The sequence below is a fragment of the Nerophis ophidion genome, linkage group LG06, assembly GCF_033978795.1.
Source record: "Nerophis ophidion isolate RoL-2023_Sa linkage group LG06, RoL_Noph_v1.0, whole genome shotgun sequence".
Taxonomy (NCBI): Eukaryota; Metazoa; Chordata; class Actinopteri; order Syngnathiformes; family Syngnathidae; genus Nerophis; species Nerophis ophidion.
The window spans coordinates 17,481,512-17,498,702 of NC_084616.1; the positions used below are offsets into that span (position 1 = coordinate 17,481,512).

General features: G+C 38.8%; 1 protein-coding gene and 1 long non-coding RNA gene across 6 annotated transcripts in view; one reads left to right on the forward strand and one right to left on the reverse strand.

The window, feature by feature from the left end:
- Positions 1-4,478, reverse strand: part of LOC133553891 (uncharacterized) — a 13,803-nt gene extending 9,325 nt beyond the window's left edge. Inside the window, exon 1 of the long non-coding RNA XR_009806995.1 lies at positions 4,271-4,478. This is a non-coding gene — a long non-coding RNA (uncharacterized LOC133553891). The remainder of the gene's footprint in view (positions 1-4,270) is intronic.
- Positions 1-17,191, forward strand: part of LOC133554303 (uncharacterized) — a 117,072-nt gene that overhangs the window by 53,209 nt on the left and 46,672 nt on the right. For 4 of the 5 annotated variants that reach the window (XR_009807090.1, XM_061902874.1, XM_061902872.1 and 1 more), the window contains exon 1: positions 10,506-10,699. The exons of the other annotated variant lie outside the window; for it this stretch is intronic. The gene's annotated coding sequence lies outside the window, so the exon portion shown is untranslated. Of the gene's footprint in view, positions 1-10,505; positions 10,700-17,191 lie in introns of those variants that run through there. 5 annotated transcript variants of the gene reach the window in all.

The window sequence follows — 17,191 nt, forward strand, 5'->3', positions numbered from 1 at the left end:
ATGTATGTGTGCTTGTATAAATAAAAGTGTGTGTGTGTGATGCGTTATCAAAGCCTGTCCGTGGCTGGCAGCAGATGTCCTGGGAGGTGATCTGTTACAGTGACACCACAGCAAGTATTTTTAGCCAGAAGTAATGATCCAGGAAAGAAATTGTGACAAGAAGGAAGCACGAGACCGAAAGTGAAACCAAAGCCTCCGTCAATAGAAAAAAAGCAATGCTCCACGTTGAAGCCAAGCAATAAGCACTTTACCCGCAGTAGTTTGAAGTCAAAAGGACATTTTATCAGCTGTACTTTGAAGTAAAACTACTGCTATGTTGGCACAGTATTAATAACTTGTTCCCGCCACGGTTCTCAGTAGTTTGACAACCGCCATGACCCGCCATCAACACCTTGACCTTTTGATGGGCTGCAAGCATGAAGTGACTTCTGACTTTCAAAGAGATAACAGATTAAAGGACATGACTAACATCAGCGCACACACACACATACACACACACACACAGATTTGTTCCCTGAGTCAGCATTCCGCCGCAGCTCCAGTTTCTCTACCCTTGGTACGACACTATTAGGACATCACTGTGTGTGTGTGTGTGTGTGTGTGTGTGTGTGTGTGTGTGTGTGTGTGTGTGTGCTTGTATTTCTACCCTTCTTGAGACGTCAATAAGGAGAAAGTAGCTTCCATATGAGAATAGGATAAGTCTTTATTGTCATTGCACAAGAACAACGAAACTGTGTTTTCAGCACAAACCTGTTCAAGATTAGACAAACAAACAGTGTACAGGGTTAAAGAACAAGAACGCTGATGGGTCGCCCCGTAAAAGATGGGAAAAAGGTAAACGCTGGGGAAGGATGAATAAAAAAATACAATCTAGACTGGGCTCCTAAGGGGGCCCAGTCTGGAGTGGGGAAAAAAACCTCCATAACAACATACATCTCGAGATATCTAGCAAAAGAGGGAAGGTAGTTCAAGGTCATGGTGGTAGGCCGCAGCTCTCAGGGGCTGACCACCCATTCATCACCCCTACGGGATTTGCGTCGAGGGCGTTGTGTGGTGTATATTTTTTTGTGGATGTGTGTGTGAGCCCGTAGTGTCTCTCTGTCGCTAGTCCAAAGTCAACAACAACAGGTGTGTGTCCATGAGAGACAAGAAGGGAGTTTGTTGTGACTTCGCTGCACTGTCCTTCAGGAGACTCTCGAAGCCAGGGAAACAATCCAAGTTAGAATGATTTGTATGCGGGTGAAAATAAAATTGTCTATGACTGGTCTTCAAACCTGCGGGGTAGACAGTCCGATGTGATCCACAGTTCTTCCCGCATCCTCCAATCATTTGTGGCAGCTTAGGGGTATTTTGAAGACTGCCAGCAACTTCCAATTTGTCGACAAACCAGAGCAACGCTTACTCCAATCAGCAGATGTCCTATTGGCATGATTCCGAATAGGTGGATATACTTCACGTCCTCGAGAGAAAAGGCTCGCCAGGCACGCGACTTTCCTTCTTCACCCAAGAGTCCGTCGTGTGTCCAACAACAACCGCTTTGTCACGACAGCAGGTTCCCCCCAAACCCAAGATCTTGTCAATTTTGTTGAGGCCAGTTAAATAGTTCCAATGTTTAGATTTGGAGAGCAGTGCAAAAAGAGGTAACAAGAAAGTTAAGAAGAGACAAAACAAAGAAGCAAGCGGGAGAGGAAAGGGGAGCGTCCACCCTCCATGAGTGCCAGAGAGAAATAGAGGAGGTGTGAACAAGTTAAAGACCTACTGAAACCCACTACTACCGACCACGCAGTCTGATAGTTTATATATCAATGATGAAATATTAACATTGCAACACATGCCGATATTGCCGGGTTAGTTTACTAAAATGCAATTTTAATTTTTGAGCCGAAAAATCCTGCTGAAAACGCCTCGGTATGATGACGCCCGCGCGTGACGTCACGGATTGTAGAGGACATTTTGTTCCAGCATCGTGCCCGGCTATAAGTCGTCTGTTTTCATCGCAAAATTCCACAGTGTCCTGGACATCTGTGTTGCTGAATCTTTTGCACTTTGTTCAATGAACAATGGAGACATCAAAGAAGAAAGCTGCAGGTGGGAAGCGGTGTATTGCGGCCGGCTTTAGCTAACACAAACACAGCGGGTGTTTCATTGTTTACATTCCCGAAAGATGACAGTCGAGCTTTACTATGGAACAGAGATGTCAAGCGAACACGGTTGGATTGGACCGCACACACAAAGTACAGTGTATTATGCAGCGATCATTTCGAAAAATAAATAACATTTTACCATTCTGTGTTATGAAGGCAATCTAAGTCGTGTGCTACTCCAGCATCAATAACAGCAGCGTCCTCCTGACTGTCAGCGTCGAGTTCAAAGCGGTAGGGCCTGACCGAGTGGTCCTGCCACCCACACGGCTGCCACGGCGCCTCTCACAGCATCTTCCCTATCCGACCCTCTAGTCCTTTTTTTTTTTTTTGTTGTCCTTCACTCTTGCTTTCCTCATCCACAAATCTTTCATCCTCGCTCAAATTGATGGGGGAATCGTCGCTTTCTCGGTCCGAATCGCTCTCGCTGCTGGTGGCCATGATTGTAAACAATGTTCAGATGTGAGGAGCTCCACAACCCGTGACGTCATGCGCACATCGTCTGCTACTTCCGGTACAGGCAAGGCTTTTTTATCAGCACCAAAAGTTGCAAAGTTTATCGTCAATGTTCTCCTTTCAGCAAAAATATGGCAATATCGCGAAATGATCAAGTATGACACATAGAATGGACCTGCTATCCTCGTTTAAATAAGAAAATCGCATTTCAGTAGGCCTTTAAGACATACACCTTGGTCCCAATACGGAAAACCATTGCATCTAATAGAGAGCCAAATACAAGAGTCCGTGAACATTGCTCCAAAGTCGGAATTTTTTTTGTTGAATTTATGTGCATACAAAAGTAAATATTTATAACCGCCAGGTGAATAGCTGATTTTAGGACTTCCGGTGCTGACGTAACACAATATGTGATCATCGAATGAACAAATACAATACGGTACTGAGACTATGGTGGCCATTAACAGTTAGCTTCAACAGCTGGGTTGTCCAAAGTGCGGCACAGGGGCCATCTGTGGTCCGTGACTCCTTTGTCACCGGCATTAAGCACATTACAAACCCCCCCCCCCCAAAAAAAAATTGAGATCTCATTTGCACCCCCTGGTGGTGAAATCTATCGAAATTAGAGATCTTATTTGCACACCTGGTGTTGAAATCAATCAAAATGAGGCCAAAAAGGAGGGATTTTTCCACATTGACTGTGCGTCACTTTTAAAAGTGCTCCCCCTCTGGTCAACAATGAAATAACAAGTGTGTGGGAGAAATTGCAATGCGCCCCCTTTGGCCACAATGTATAAAACAAATAAAGTGAATATGTATATAGAGACATACTGTAATAACTAGAAGTAAAGAATGAGAATTAAAAATCAATTAAAAACAAACAGTCTTTTTTTCACAACTTTTTTCATATAAAATTGGGAACAATTTCTCATATTTCTCTTTCTGTAATATTGCAATATTTTCTCGTAAATTGATTACATTTTTATGTAAAATTATTACTTTTTAATGAAAAATTGTGACATTCTGACTTTTATCACAATATTGCCAATTTTTTTTGTTCTCGTAAAACAGTGACATTTTGAGTAAGTAAAATTCAGATTGTTTTTCTAATATCACCGACATTTTAAAGTCTTCTTGTAAAATTGTGAGTTTTGTCAAGTAAAAACTACGACGCTTTTCCTAAAATTGCCCAAATTTTAAGCTTTTCTGACACTGAGACAGGCAGGTTGTGAGTTCAAATCCCGGCCGAGTCATACTAAAGACTATAAAAAAAAATGGGACCAATTACCTCCGTGCTTGGCACTCAGCATCAAGGGTTGGAATTGGGGGTTAAATCACCAAAAATGATTCCCGGGCGCGACCCTTGCTGCTGCTCACTGCTCCCCTCACCTCCCATGGGTCACATGCAGGGAATAATTTTGCCACACTTCAAGTGATAATCATTGGTACTCTAACTTTAATTTTAACTTAGAATGGCCACTGTTATGGAGCAAAATCCCAACTTTTATCATAATATTGCACAAATTAAATTTTCTTGTAAAATTTTGACTTGCGTTGAGTAAAATGACGACTTTTATGATAACAATGCCATAATGTAAATTTTTTTGTGTTTTTTTCACAAGTTTTTTAAATTTTTACATAGTATGTATGTTATTAATGTTGTAAATACTAACCTTTAGATATCTAGAAAGGGTGGTCCTTAAGAGGTAGGCATTTTTCTCAGGTCTCCAGAAGGTCGGAACGACATAAATGTGTGTGTCTGCATGAGAGAGCTTCTATTGCATTTCCATGGTCAGGTCCTTGCAACATCTTCTGCAATATGATATGTTTCACTTTGCGAGGAAGCCTGAACGTTCCTCCAGTCGGTCTTTTGTTCCTGCAGTGCGTGTAGTGAGCGACTGTGCGTGCGTAAACCTACTGCATGTAGTGAGTTACTGTGCGTGTGTAAACCTACTGCATACGACCGCTTCTAAAAATATGCTCCCAAAATAGCAAAAGGGAGAGATGTGAAGTAAAACCAGAAAGAAGACTCACAAAGGAGTAATAGACTGAGTCACACAACACACACACACACACACACACACACACACGTCTTGCCTACTTTGTGTGGACCCACGTATTATCATTGTTATTGTTATTATTATTATCATTATAGAAAATGGATGGATTACCATCATTCGTATTATTATAATAATAATAATTATTATAATTAATGTTATTATCAATATTATTATTATTGTAATTTTATTATTATAATTGGTTCCATATTATTATTATTATTATGATTATTGTTATAATGATCATCATTAGTATTATTATAACTATAATTAATATAATTATATTATTATTATTATTGTTATCATCATTATTATTATTATTAAATGTTGTCTGTCTATCTGTGTTGGCCCTGCAATGAATTGGTGACTTGTCCAGGGTGGACCCCGCCTTCCACCCGATTGTAGCTGAGATAGGCACCAGCGCCCCCCGCGACCCCAAAGGGAATAAGCGGTAGATAAATAGATGGATGGATGTTATTATCAATATTATTATTATTGTAATTTTATTATTATAATTGTTATTATAATTGTTTCCATATTATTATCATTATTATTATGATTATTGTTATAATGATCATAATTAGTATTATTATAACTATCATTATTATAATTATATTATTATTATTATTGTTATCATCATTATTATTATTATTAAATGTTGTCTGTCTATCTGTGTTGGCCCTGCAATGAAGGGTGACTTGTCCAGGGTGGACCCCGCCTTCCACCCGATTGTAGCTGAGATAGGCACCAGCGCCCCCCGCCACCCCAAAGGGAATAAGCGGTAGATGAATAGATGGATGGATGTTATTATCAATATTATTATTATTGTAATTTTATTATTATAATTGTTATTATAATTGTTTCCATATTATTATTATTATTATTATTATGATTATTGTTATAATGATCATAATTAGTATTATTATAACTATTATTATTATAATTATATTATTATTATTATTGTTATCATCATTATTATTATTATTAAATGTTGTCTGTCTATCTGTGTTGGCACTGCAATGACGTGGCGACTTGTCCAGGGTGTACGCCGCCTTCCGCCCAATTGTAGCTGAGATAGGGGCCAGCGCCCCCCGCGACCCCAAAGGGAATAAGCGGTAGATAAATAGATGGATGGATGTTATTATCAATATTATTATTATTGGAATTGCCATCCATCCATCCATTTTCTACCGCTTATTCCCTTTCGGGGTCGCGGGGGGCGCTGGCGCCTATCTCAGCTACAATCGGGCGGAAGGCAGGGTACACCCTGGACAAGTCGCCACCTCATCGCAGGGCCAACACAGATAGACAGACAACATTCACACTCACATTCACACACTAGGGCCAATTTAGTGTTGCCAATCAACCTATCCCCAGGTGCATGTCTTTGGAAGTGGGAGGAAGCCGGAGTACCCGGAGGGAACCCACGCATTCACGGGGAGAACATGCAAACTCCACACAGAAAGATCCCGAGCCTGGATTTGAACCCAGGACTGCAAGAACTTCGTATTGTGAGGCAGACGCACTAACCCCTCTGCCACCGTGAAGCTCATTATTGGAATTGTATTATTATAATTGTTGATAATATTATTATAATTGTTTCTATATTATTATCATTATGATTATTGTTGTTATTATCATCATTAGTATTGTTATTATTATGATCATCATTAGTATTATTATAACTATCATTATCATATTATTATTATTGTTATTATCATTATTATTATCATTATTTTATTATTATTATTATTATTATATGTTGTCTGTCTATCAGTGATGGCCCTGCGATGACGTGGCTACTTTTCCAGGGTGGACGACACCTTCCGCCCGATTGTAGCTGAGATAGGCACCAGCGCCCCCCGCGACCCCAAAGGGAATAAGCGGTATGTAAATGGATGGATGGATGTTATTATCAATATTATTATTATTGTAATTTTATTGTTATAATTGTTAATATTATTATAATTGCTATTATAATTGTTTCCATATTATTATTAATGTAATTTTATTATTATAATTGTTGTTAATATTATTATAATTGTTATAATAATTGTTTCCATATTATTATTATTAGGATAACTGTTATTATTATCATCATTAGTATTGTTATTATTATGATCATCATTAGTATTATTATAACTATCATTGTTATTATAATTATGTTATTATTATTGTTATTATCAATATTATAATTATTTTATTATTATTATTATTATATGTTGTCTGTCTATCTGTGTTGGCCCTGCGATGAGTTGGCGACTTGTCCAGGGTGCACTCCGCCTTCTGCCCGATTGTAGCTGAGATAGGCATCAGCGCCCCCCGCGACCCCAAAGGGAATAAGCGGTAGTAAATGGATGGATGGATGGATAATCATAATCATAGTTATTATTACCATCATTAGTATTGTTAATTATTGTTATCATAATTACTATTTTTATTATAATTACGGTTACTATTTTTATATTTTATTACTGGATTTTGTGTTTTCCACCTGGCTTTGATTGTCCTGATGATGAGAATGAATGAATTCCATTTTGGACTGAAGCGCTAACAGGGAAAAAGTAAAGCGCCGTGAATACTTTTGACGCTCTTAGTTGTCAGTGCCTGTTTTATGTGGGGCGAACGTGCTGACTAAGCAGTTTCTCCCTCGCCGCTTCCTCAGACTCTGTTTGAAAAGTCATTGTGACATTTTTGTTTGTGTCTTCACGGCTTCGGGGACGACAAGTATCTCCGCTGGCCTTCAAACGTGAGCGATGTGTTCTCCCCGTGATCTTTTTGACACCCGCTGTCAATCAATCAAAGGTGATTTACATAGCCCTTAATCACAAACGTCTCAAAGGGCTGCACAAGCCACGACCACATCCTGGGATCCGACATGCAGAGAAATAAGGAGAAATATTTTGTTCGCATCTCTGGGAGGTCAGGGCGTGGTGGCGTGAATGGAGAAGTGAAAACGGGAGACAGGAAGGAAAGAGGAAATGATACCAACCTACGTCATGTGGAATTTATCACACACACATTTGTGTCTTTCGTACCTTCTGGAGACCTGAGAATAATGCAGATGTGATGTTTGCTGGGCATGGTGGTGGGGGTGCGCTCTTCCAAGAATGCAAATCGGGCTCAGACACAGCATAAGTTAAGAAATAATGATTTATTCAACTAAAGAACAGACCACAAACAGAAAACTTGCACTAGGTGTGAAAAGGCAAGACAAAAAGCTAGCATGGGAGCTAGAAAACACGAAGCATATAGTGCGGAAGTTATCGAGTACAAAAACAGGTTTACAAAAGTCGGGAATCAGCGTCGTCTCTAGTAGGTAGAATTATAGTGGCCATGGCAGGTAGAATTATAGTGGCCTTATCAGGTAGAATTATAGTGGCCATAGCAGGTAGAATTATAGTGGCCTTATCAGGTAGAATTATAGTGGCCATAGCAGGTACAATTATAGTAACCATAGCAGGTGGAATTATAGTGGTCATAACAGGTAGAATATATAGAGCCATAGCAGGTAGAATTATAGTGGCCATGGCAGGTAGAATTATAGTGGCCATAGCAGGTAGAATTATAGTAGCCATAGCAGGTAGAATTATAGTGGCCTTATCAGGTAGAATTATGGTGGCCAGGGCAGGTAGAATTATAGTGGTCATAACAGGTAGAATTATAGTGGCCATGGTAGGTAGAATTATAGTGGTCATAACAGGTAGAATTATAGTAGCCATGGCAGGTAGAATTATAGTAGCCATAGCAGGTAGAATTATAGTGGCCTCATCAGGTAGAATTATAGTGGCCATAGCAGGTAGAATTATAGTGGCCATAGCAGGTAGAATTATAGTGGTCACAACAGGTAGAATTATAGTGGCCAAAGCAGGTAGAATAATAGTGGCCCTAGCAGGTAGAATTATAGTGGCCATGGCAGGTAGAATTATAGTGGCCATAACAGGTAGAATTATATTGGCCCAAGCAGGTAGAAATATAGTGGCCAAGGCAGGTAGAATTTTAGTGGACATAGCAGGTAGAATTATCGAGGCCATAGCAGGTAGAATTATATTGATCCAAGCAGGCAGAATTATGGTGGCCATAGTCTGTACAATTATAGTGGCCATAGCAGGTAGAATTATAGTGGCCCAAGCAGGCAGAATTACAGTGGCCATAGTAGGTACAACTATAGCGGCCACAACAGGTAGAATTATAGTGGTATTGGCAGGTAGAATAATAGTGGCCCTAGCAGGTAGAACTATAGTGGCCAAGGCAGGTAGAATTTTAGTGGACATAGCAGGTAGAATTATCGTGGCCATAGCAGGTAGAATTATATTGATCCAAGCAGGCAGAATTATAGTGGCCATAGTCTGTACAATTATAGTGGCCATAGCAGGTAGAATTATAGTGGCCCAAGCAGGCAGAATTACAGTGGCCATAGTAGGTACAACTATAGTGGCCACAACAGGTAGAATTATAGCGGTATTGGCAGGTAGAATTATAGTGGCCATATCAGGTAGAATTATAGTGGCCATAGCAGGTAGAATCATAGTGGCCATAGCAGGTAGAATTATATTGGCCCAAACAGGTAGAATTATAGTGGCCAAGGCAAGTAGAATTTTAGTGGACATAGCAGGTAGAATTATTTTGGCCATAGCAGGTAGAATTGTATTGGCCCAAGCAGGCAGAATTATAGTGGCCATAGTAGGTACAATTATAGTGGCCATAGCAGGTAGAATTATATTGGCCCAAGCAGGCAGAATTACAGTGGCCATAGTAGGTACAACTATAGTGGCCACAGCAGGTAGAATTATAGTGGCCATAGCAGGTAGAATTATTTTGGCCATAGCAGGTAGAATCATAGTGGCCATAGCAGGTAGAATTATAGTGGTACATGGCAGGTAGAATTATAGTGGCCACAGCAGGTAGAGTTATAGTGGCCATAGCAGGTAGAATCATAGTGGCCATGGCAGGAAGAATTATAGTGGCCATAGCAGGTAGAATTATATTGGCCCACGCAGGTCGAATTATAGTGGCCAACGTAAGTAGGATTTTAGTGGACATAGCAGGTAGAATTATTGTGGCCATAGCAGGTAGAATTGTATTGGCCCAAGCAGGCAGAATTATAGTGGCCATAGTAGGTACAATTATAGTGGCCATAGCAGGTAGAATTATATTGGCCCAAGCAGGCAGAATTACCGTGGCCATAGTAGGTACAACTATAGTGGCCACAGCAGGTAGAATTATAGTGGTATTGGCAGGTATAATTATATTGGCCATAGCAGGTAGAATTATAGTGGCCATAGCAGGTAGAATTATAGTGGTATTGGCAGGTAGAATTATAGTGGCCATAGCAAGTAGAATTATAGTGGCCATAGCAGGTAGAATCATAGTGGCCATAGCAGGTAGAATCATAGTGGCCATAGCAGGTAGAATCATAGTGGCCATAGCAGGTAGAATTATAGTGGCCATAGCAAGTAGAATTATAGTGGCCATAGCAAGTAGAATTATAGTGGCCATAGCAAGTAGAATTATAGTGGCCATAGCAAGTAGAATTATAGTGGCCATAGCAGGTAGAATCATAGTGGCCATAGCAGGTAGAATCATAGTGGCCATAGCAGGTAGAATCATAGTGGCCCAAGCAGGCAGAATTATTCTGGCCATAGTAGGTATAATTATATTGGCCATAGCAGGTAGAAGTATTGTGGTATTGGCAGGTAGAATTATCGTGGCCTTGGCAGGAAGCAGCAGCAGGAAGTCAGAAAGTGTCACTTGCTGTGAATAAGGCAGGAGTGAGGAGAGGGAGGGTGTTGAGATCAAGTGAGATCGAGTGAGAGAATCCTCTGGCAGGGAGAGAGAGAGTGAGGGCGAGCGAGCGAGGGAGCTAGGGAGAGAGAGATAGGGCAATCAAGCGAGGGAGCAAAGAGGGTTTATAGAGAGAGAGAAGGAGGATGAAGAGAAGACTGGCGGAGTGTTAAAGAGGCAAAGTGGATATTCTCATGTGCTGCTGCCAAAGTGCTGCAATGAAACTCTCCAGAGGGAGCAACACTTGAGACACCTGGCCAGGTATGTCACCTGTCACGCCCTGCTTCCTCTCCTCTCTCTCTCTCTCTCTCTCTCTCTCTCTCTCTCTCTGTGTGTGTGTGTGTGTGTGTGAGTGTGAGTGTGAGACTGAGGCAGTGCATGTGTCACCAATTTAGAATTTTTGTGCGTGTGCATGCATGAGATCGTGTATATGTGTGTGTGTGTGTGTGTGTGTGTGTGTGTGTGTCTGTAGGTGCGTGGTGGTGAATAACCAAGAGAGTACGAACAAGAGGGTGAGTGTGACTGAGCCAGAGAGAGAGAGAGTGAGAGAGTCAGGCTGATCAGGACTTTGAGAATTAGAGCAATGGGCTGAAATAGCCACGGTGCAGAAGTATCAAGGGGCCCGGGAGGAGGACCGGGACTGGGTTACGGGTTAGGGGGGTCGGAGAACATTGATGACATTTGCACTATTTGGAAAAAGAAGTGAGGTGAAAGATGTGCAAGTGCATCAAGTTCACGCCAGTTGAAGTTGTGCACATCAGAACACTTCACAATAATGAAAGATGTGAAAGGAGAACACGTTTATTGTAAAGGTTTGGGGTTGTTACACAATGTGAAGATTCTATTTCACCGCTGAACGTATTTGTGATTGGAGACGACATAGACACGCACCATAGGGTTCTTATGTCGTTACATTGTTGTTACACAGTTGTTACAATGTTGCCCCAATGCTGTTGCGTTGTTACACTGCTGTGCCACTGTTGTTGCACAGCTGTTACATCATTGCAACCCTCAGAAAGTTGTTGCAATGTCACAGTTTGTACAATGTTGTACACAGTTGCTACACAGCAATTGCAATGTTGATACATAGTTGTTACACAGCTATTACAATGTTGTTAAATGTATGTTATACTGTTGTTACACCGTGGTTACACAGTTGTAACACTTACAATGTTGTTGCAATGTTATGCAGTTTTAACAATGGTGTACACAGTTGCTACACTGTAATTACAATGTTGGTAAATTATTGTTACACAGATGTTACAATGTTGTTAGACTGTTGTTACATAATCACAACACCTACAATGTTGTTACAATGTTACAGTTTTTACAATGGTGTACACAGTTGTTACAATGTAATTACAATGTTCGTGCATTATTGTTACACAGCTGTTACAGTGTTGTTACACTGTTGTTACATAATCACAACACCTACTATGTTGTTACGATGTTACACAGTTTTTACATCACTGTTACATCACTGTAACACTATTTTTACACAGTGGGTAGACAATTGTAACACAATGTTGTTGCAATGTTGGTACACAGTTGTGAAATTTACAATGTTGTTGCAATGTTACGCAGTTTTAACAATGGTGTACACAGTTGCTACACTGTAATTACAATGTTCGTGCATTATTGTTACACAGCTGTTACAGTGTTGTTACACTGTTGTTACATAATCACAACACCTACTATGTTGTTACGATGTTACACAGTTTTTACAATGGTGTACACAGTTGTTACACTGTAATTACAATGTTGGTACAGTATTGTTACACAGCTGTTACAATGTTGTTACACCACTGTAACACTATTTTTACCCAGTGGGTAGACAATTGTAACACAATGTTGTTGCAATGTTGGTACAAAGTTTTTACAATGTTTAAAACCGTTGTTAAACTGTAGTTACACAGTTGTAACATGTGTACTGCTGTTACAATTTTTGATACACAGTTGTTACATAATTATAACACTACACTGTTGTTGAAATGTTACAGTTTTTACAATGTTGTACACATTCGTTACACGGTAGTTACAATGTTAGAACATTGTTTTTACGCTGCTGTTACACGGTTGTTACACTGTTGTTACAATGTTGTTTCAATGTTACAGTTTTTACAACATACACAGTTTTTACACTGTAGTTACAGTTTTTCACAGTTATAACACAATGTTGTTGCACGGTTGTAACACTTTTACACTGCTGTTACACTGTTACAATGTTGTCGAGATGTTTCACAGTTGTTTACAATGTTGTATACAGTTTTTACACTGTAATTACAATGTTGGTACATTATTGTTACACATCTGTTGCAATGTTGTTACACCGCTGTGACACAGTTGTTACACAGTTGCTACATAATTGTAACACTTACGATGTTGTTGCAATGTTACAGTTTTTACAACGTTGTACACAATTATTACACTGTAGTTACACAGTTTTTACACAGTTGCAACCTTACAATTTTGTTGCACAGTTGTAAGACTTACACTGCTGTTACACTTTTGTTACAATGTTGTTGCATGTTACACAGTTCTTACAATGTTTTATACAGTTGTTACACTGTAGTTACAATGTTGGTACATTATTGTTACAGTTTTTACAATGTTTTACACAGTTGTTACACAGTAGTTACAATGTTGTTACACTTAAAATGTAGCGATTTTTTCACACAGTTGTTACACAGCTTTAACACTTACACCGCCATTACACTGTTAATACACAGTTGTTACATAATTGTAGCACAATTTTGTTGCAATGTTGCACCCTTTTTACAATGGTATACACAGTTGATACATTGTTATTACAATGTTGGTACGTTATTGTTAAACAGCTGTTACAATGCTGTCACACTGCTGTTACACTGTTGTTACACAGTTGGTACACAATTGTAACACAATGTTTTTGCAGTGTATTTACAGTTTTTACAATGTTGTTACTCAGTTGCAACACTCACACTGCTGTTACACTGTTGCTACACAATCGTTACATAATTATAACACTTACAATGTTGTTACACAGTTTTTACAATGTTGTAAGCAGTTGTTTCACTGTGATTACAATGTCAGTACATTGTTGTTAAATAACTGTTACAATGTTGTTACACTGTTGTTACACAGTGGGTACAGAGTGTACAACTGTTTACACACTTACAATGTTGTTGCAATGTTGTTACACAGTTGTTTAAATGTTGTAACAGTTAGAATGCTGTTACTATATACGTTACACAGTTGTTACAATGTTGTTACACAGCTGTAACTCTTACAATGTTGTCACACAGTTGTTTCAATGTTGTAACACTTACATTGTAGTTACTATATAGGTTACACAGTTGTTACAGTGTTGTTACACAGTTTTTGTAAGTTGTCTTACAGTTGCTATATAGTTGTTAGTGTTGGTACACTTTTGTTACACAGCTGTAACACCTACAGTGTTGTTACACATTTGTTTCAGTGTTGTGACACTTACACTGTTGCTACACAATTGTTACATAATTATAACACTTACAATGTTGTTACCCAGTTTTTACAATGTTGTAAGCAGTTGTTTCACTGTGATTACAATGTTGGTATATCGTTGTTAAATAACTGTTACAATGTTGTTACACTGTTGTTACACAGTGGGTACACAGTGTACAACTGTTTACACACTTACAATGTTGTTGCAATGTTGTTACACAGTTGTTTAAATGTTGTAACAGTTAGAATGTAGTTACTATGTAGGTTACACAGTTGTTACAGCTTTGTTACACAGTTGTTGTAAGTTTTCTTACAGTTGCTATATAGTTGTTACAGTGTTGTTACACTGCTGTCAGTGTAACAAGTTGTAAAGTTGTCACAATGTTACACTGCTTTTACACAGCTGCAACACTTACAATGTTGTTACACAGTTGTTTCAATGTTGGAACACTTATAATGTAGTTACTATGTAGGTTACACAGTTGTTACAGTGTTGTTACACAGTTGTTGTAAGTTTTCTTACAGTTGCTATATAGTTGTTACAGTGTTGTTACACTTCTGTTACACAGCTGTAACACTTACAGTGTTGTTACACATTTGTTTCAGTGTTGTAACACTTACAATGTTGTTACGATATAGGTTACACAGTTATTACAATGTTGTTAAACATTTGTTGTAAGTTGTCTTACACTTGCTACATTGTTGTTACAATACTGTTACACTGCTGTTACACTGTTGTTACACAGCTGTGAAACTTACAATGTTTTTACACAGTTTCAGTGTTGCAACACTTACAATATTGTTACTATATAGGTTACATAGTTGTTACAATGTTGTTACAGTGTTGTTACAAGGTTGTTAAGTGTTGGGACTACTAAAGTGTTTTTGGATCTACTCAACAACCCAAAAACTCCAAAAGGAACCCCGTTTTATTCTATGGCTGCTGTCCTGACGTCAGCTGATTATCCATATATGGTAGAAATGTACCCAAAGTGCTATGCATTGTAGTCAATAAGCTCCTCCCTTTCCTCTATCCTCTTGTTGTGGGGCAGACTGGCTCGTACATGCACATGCATCCTCCGCCGTTGCCATTTCTAATACAAAGTAGTGTATGGTTGTCACTTATATCTGTCAGTAGACTCCACATGGAAGATAAGAACTACAAAATTTCTAATACAGAGTAGTGTACAGTTCGAACCCTTCAAGAGGTCAGTTTTTGCAGAGGCACACATGGAGCAGGAGGCACACGCTCCAGAGTGTGGTGACCTTTGACCCAAACTCTCGAGAGACTATCAGGGTTTGAAATGTGCACCTTCCTCAAAAGTGACAATATCTTTTCAACAGGATCCCTCTCCAGTGGAGATGTGATCATGATGGGAGGCTGCCTTCAAAAGATACACTTTTTGTTGTTGAACAAACCCACAAAGGTGTTAGCTGTGAAGAAAGGTGACATCCTCCTTCTTAAAGACACACACTATGTTGTTGAAGTGTGCAAAAAATCCCACAAAGGTGTTTGTCGTGAAGAAAGGTGACATCCTCCTGTCAGAGTTTGTTGGTGACGAACCCCAAAATGCAGAAACGGAGGCAGGCATCGAGTAAGAAAACATGATTTAATCTTTAACACGAAAGCAAAACCAAAAAAAGGGTACAACAAAAGGCGCGCACGAGGTGGATAACAAACTGGGCTATGAACAAACAAACTTGGAAGCAGGGAACAAAAGACAGTAAGCTACAAACCGCTACCAAATATAGCTTACCGCAACGCTGCATTGACACAACATGACACCACACCACACGACAGGTAGCAACGACAATAATCCAGCACAGACTGGATGGGAAGGCAGGTTAAAACAGGAATCAGGCTGATTGACACCAGGTGTGGCCAGGTGCCAATCAGCCACAGCTGAGGGGAAACAGTGCTCAAGGAGAAACACAGGAAACAGACAAAATAAGACCGCTGACAGGATATACTACACACACAGAGGAATCAAAGACAAATGCAGAGGAAAATACTAAAACATAACCAACCTGACACCTCTCTCTTAAAGATGCACACTTTGTTGTTGGATTATGCAAACAATCCCACAAAGGTGTTTGTTGTGGAGAAAGGTGATATCCTCCTTCTTAAAGATGCACACTTTGTTGTTGAAGTGTGCAAACAATCCCACAAAGGTGTTTGTTAAGAAAGGTGACATCCTCCTTCTTAAAGACGCAGACTTCACCCCACTGTTCTCACACCTACACACTCCACCACAGAAAGAACACTTCTTGGAATATTTCTTGCATTTCAAGACACACACACACACACACACACACACACACACACACACACACACACACACACACACACACACACACACACACACACAAACACACACCTCCAAAATAACTTCTACATGGTGGATATCAGGAGATAATAATAATAATAATAATAATCATAGTAACAATAATAATAATCAGAGTAATAATAATAATCATAAAAATAATAGTAATATTCATAGTAATATTAATAAAAATCATGGTAATAATAATAATAATCACCATAATAAAAATACTAATCATAGTAATAATAATCATAAAAATATTCATAATAATAAGAATAACAATCATTGTAATAATAACAATAATATTCATAGTAATAATAATCATCATCATAGCAGTAATAATAATAATCATAATAATAAAAAAAAAAAAAAATATAATCGTAATAATAATAATCATAGTAATAATAATAATCATTATCATTATCATAGCAGTAATAATAAGAATAATAGGAATAATAATATGTGTAGTAATAATAATATTTATAATAATGATCATCATTAGGATAATTATAATAATAATAATAATTATTATTATAATCTTAGTATACAAATAATAATGTAGTAATAATAGACATAGTAATAATAATAATAATCATGTAATACTAATAATATTCATAGTAATAATATAATAATAATTGCAAAAACGAATAATAATCATAGTAATAATATCAGTAATAATCATAGTAATAACAATAATCATAGTCATAATAATAATCATAATATAAATATTGCAAATAATTGTAATAATAATCATCATAGTAATTATAATAACAAACGTAACAATAATAATCCATCCATCATCTTCCGCTTATCCGAGGTCGGGTCGCGGGGGCAGCAGCCTAAGCAGGGAAGCCCAGACTTCCCTCTCCCCAGCCACTTCGTCTAGCTCTTCCCGGGGGATCCCGAGGCGTTACCAGGCCAGCCGGGAGACATAGTCTTCCCAACGTGTCCTGGGTCTTCCCCGTGG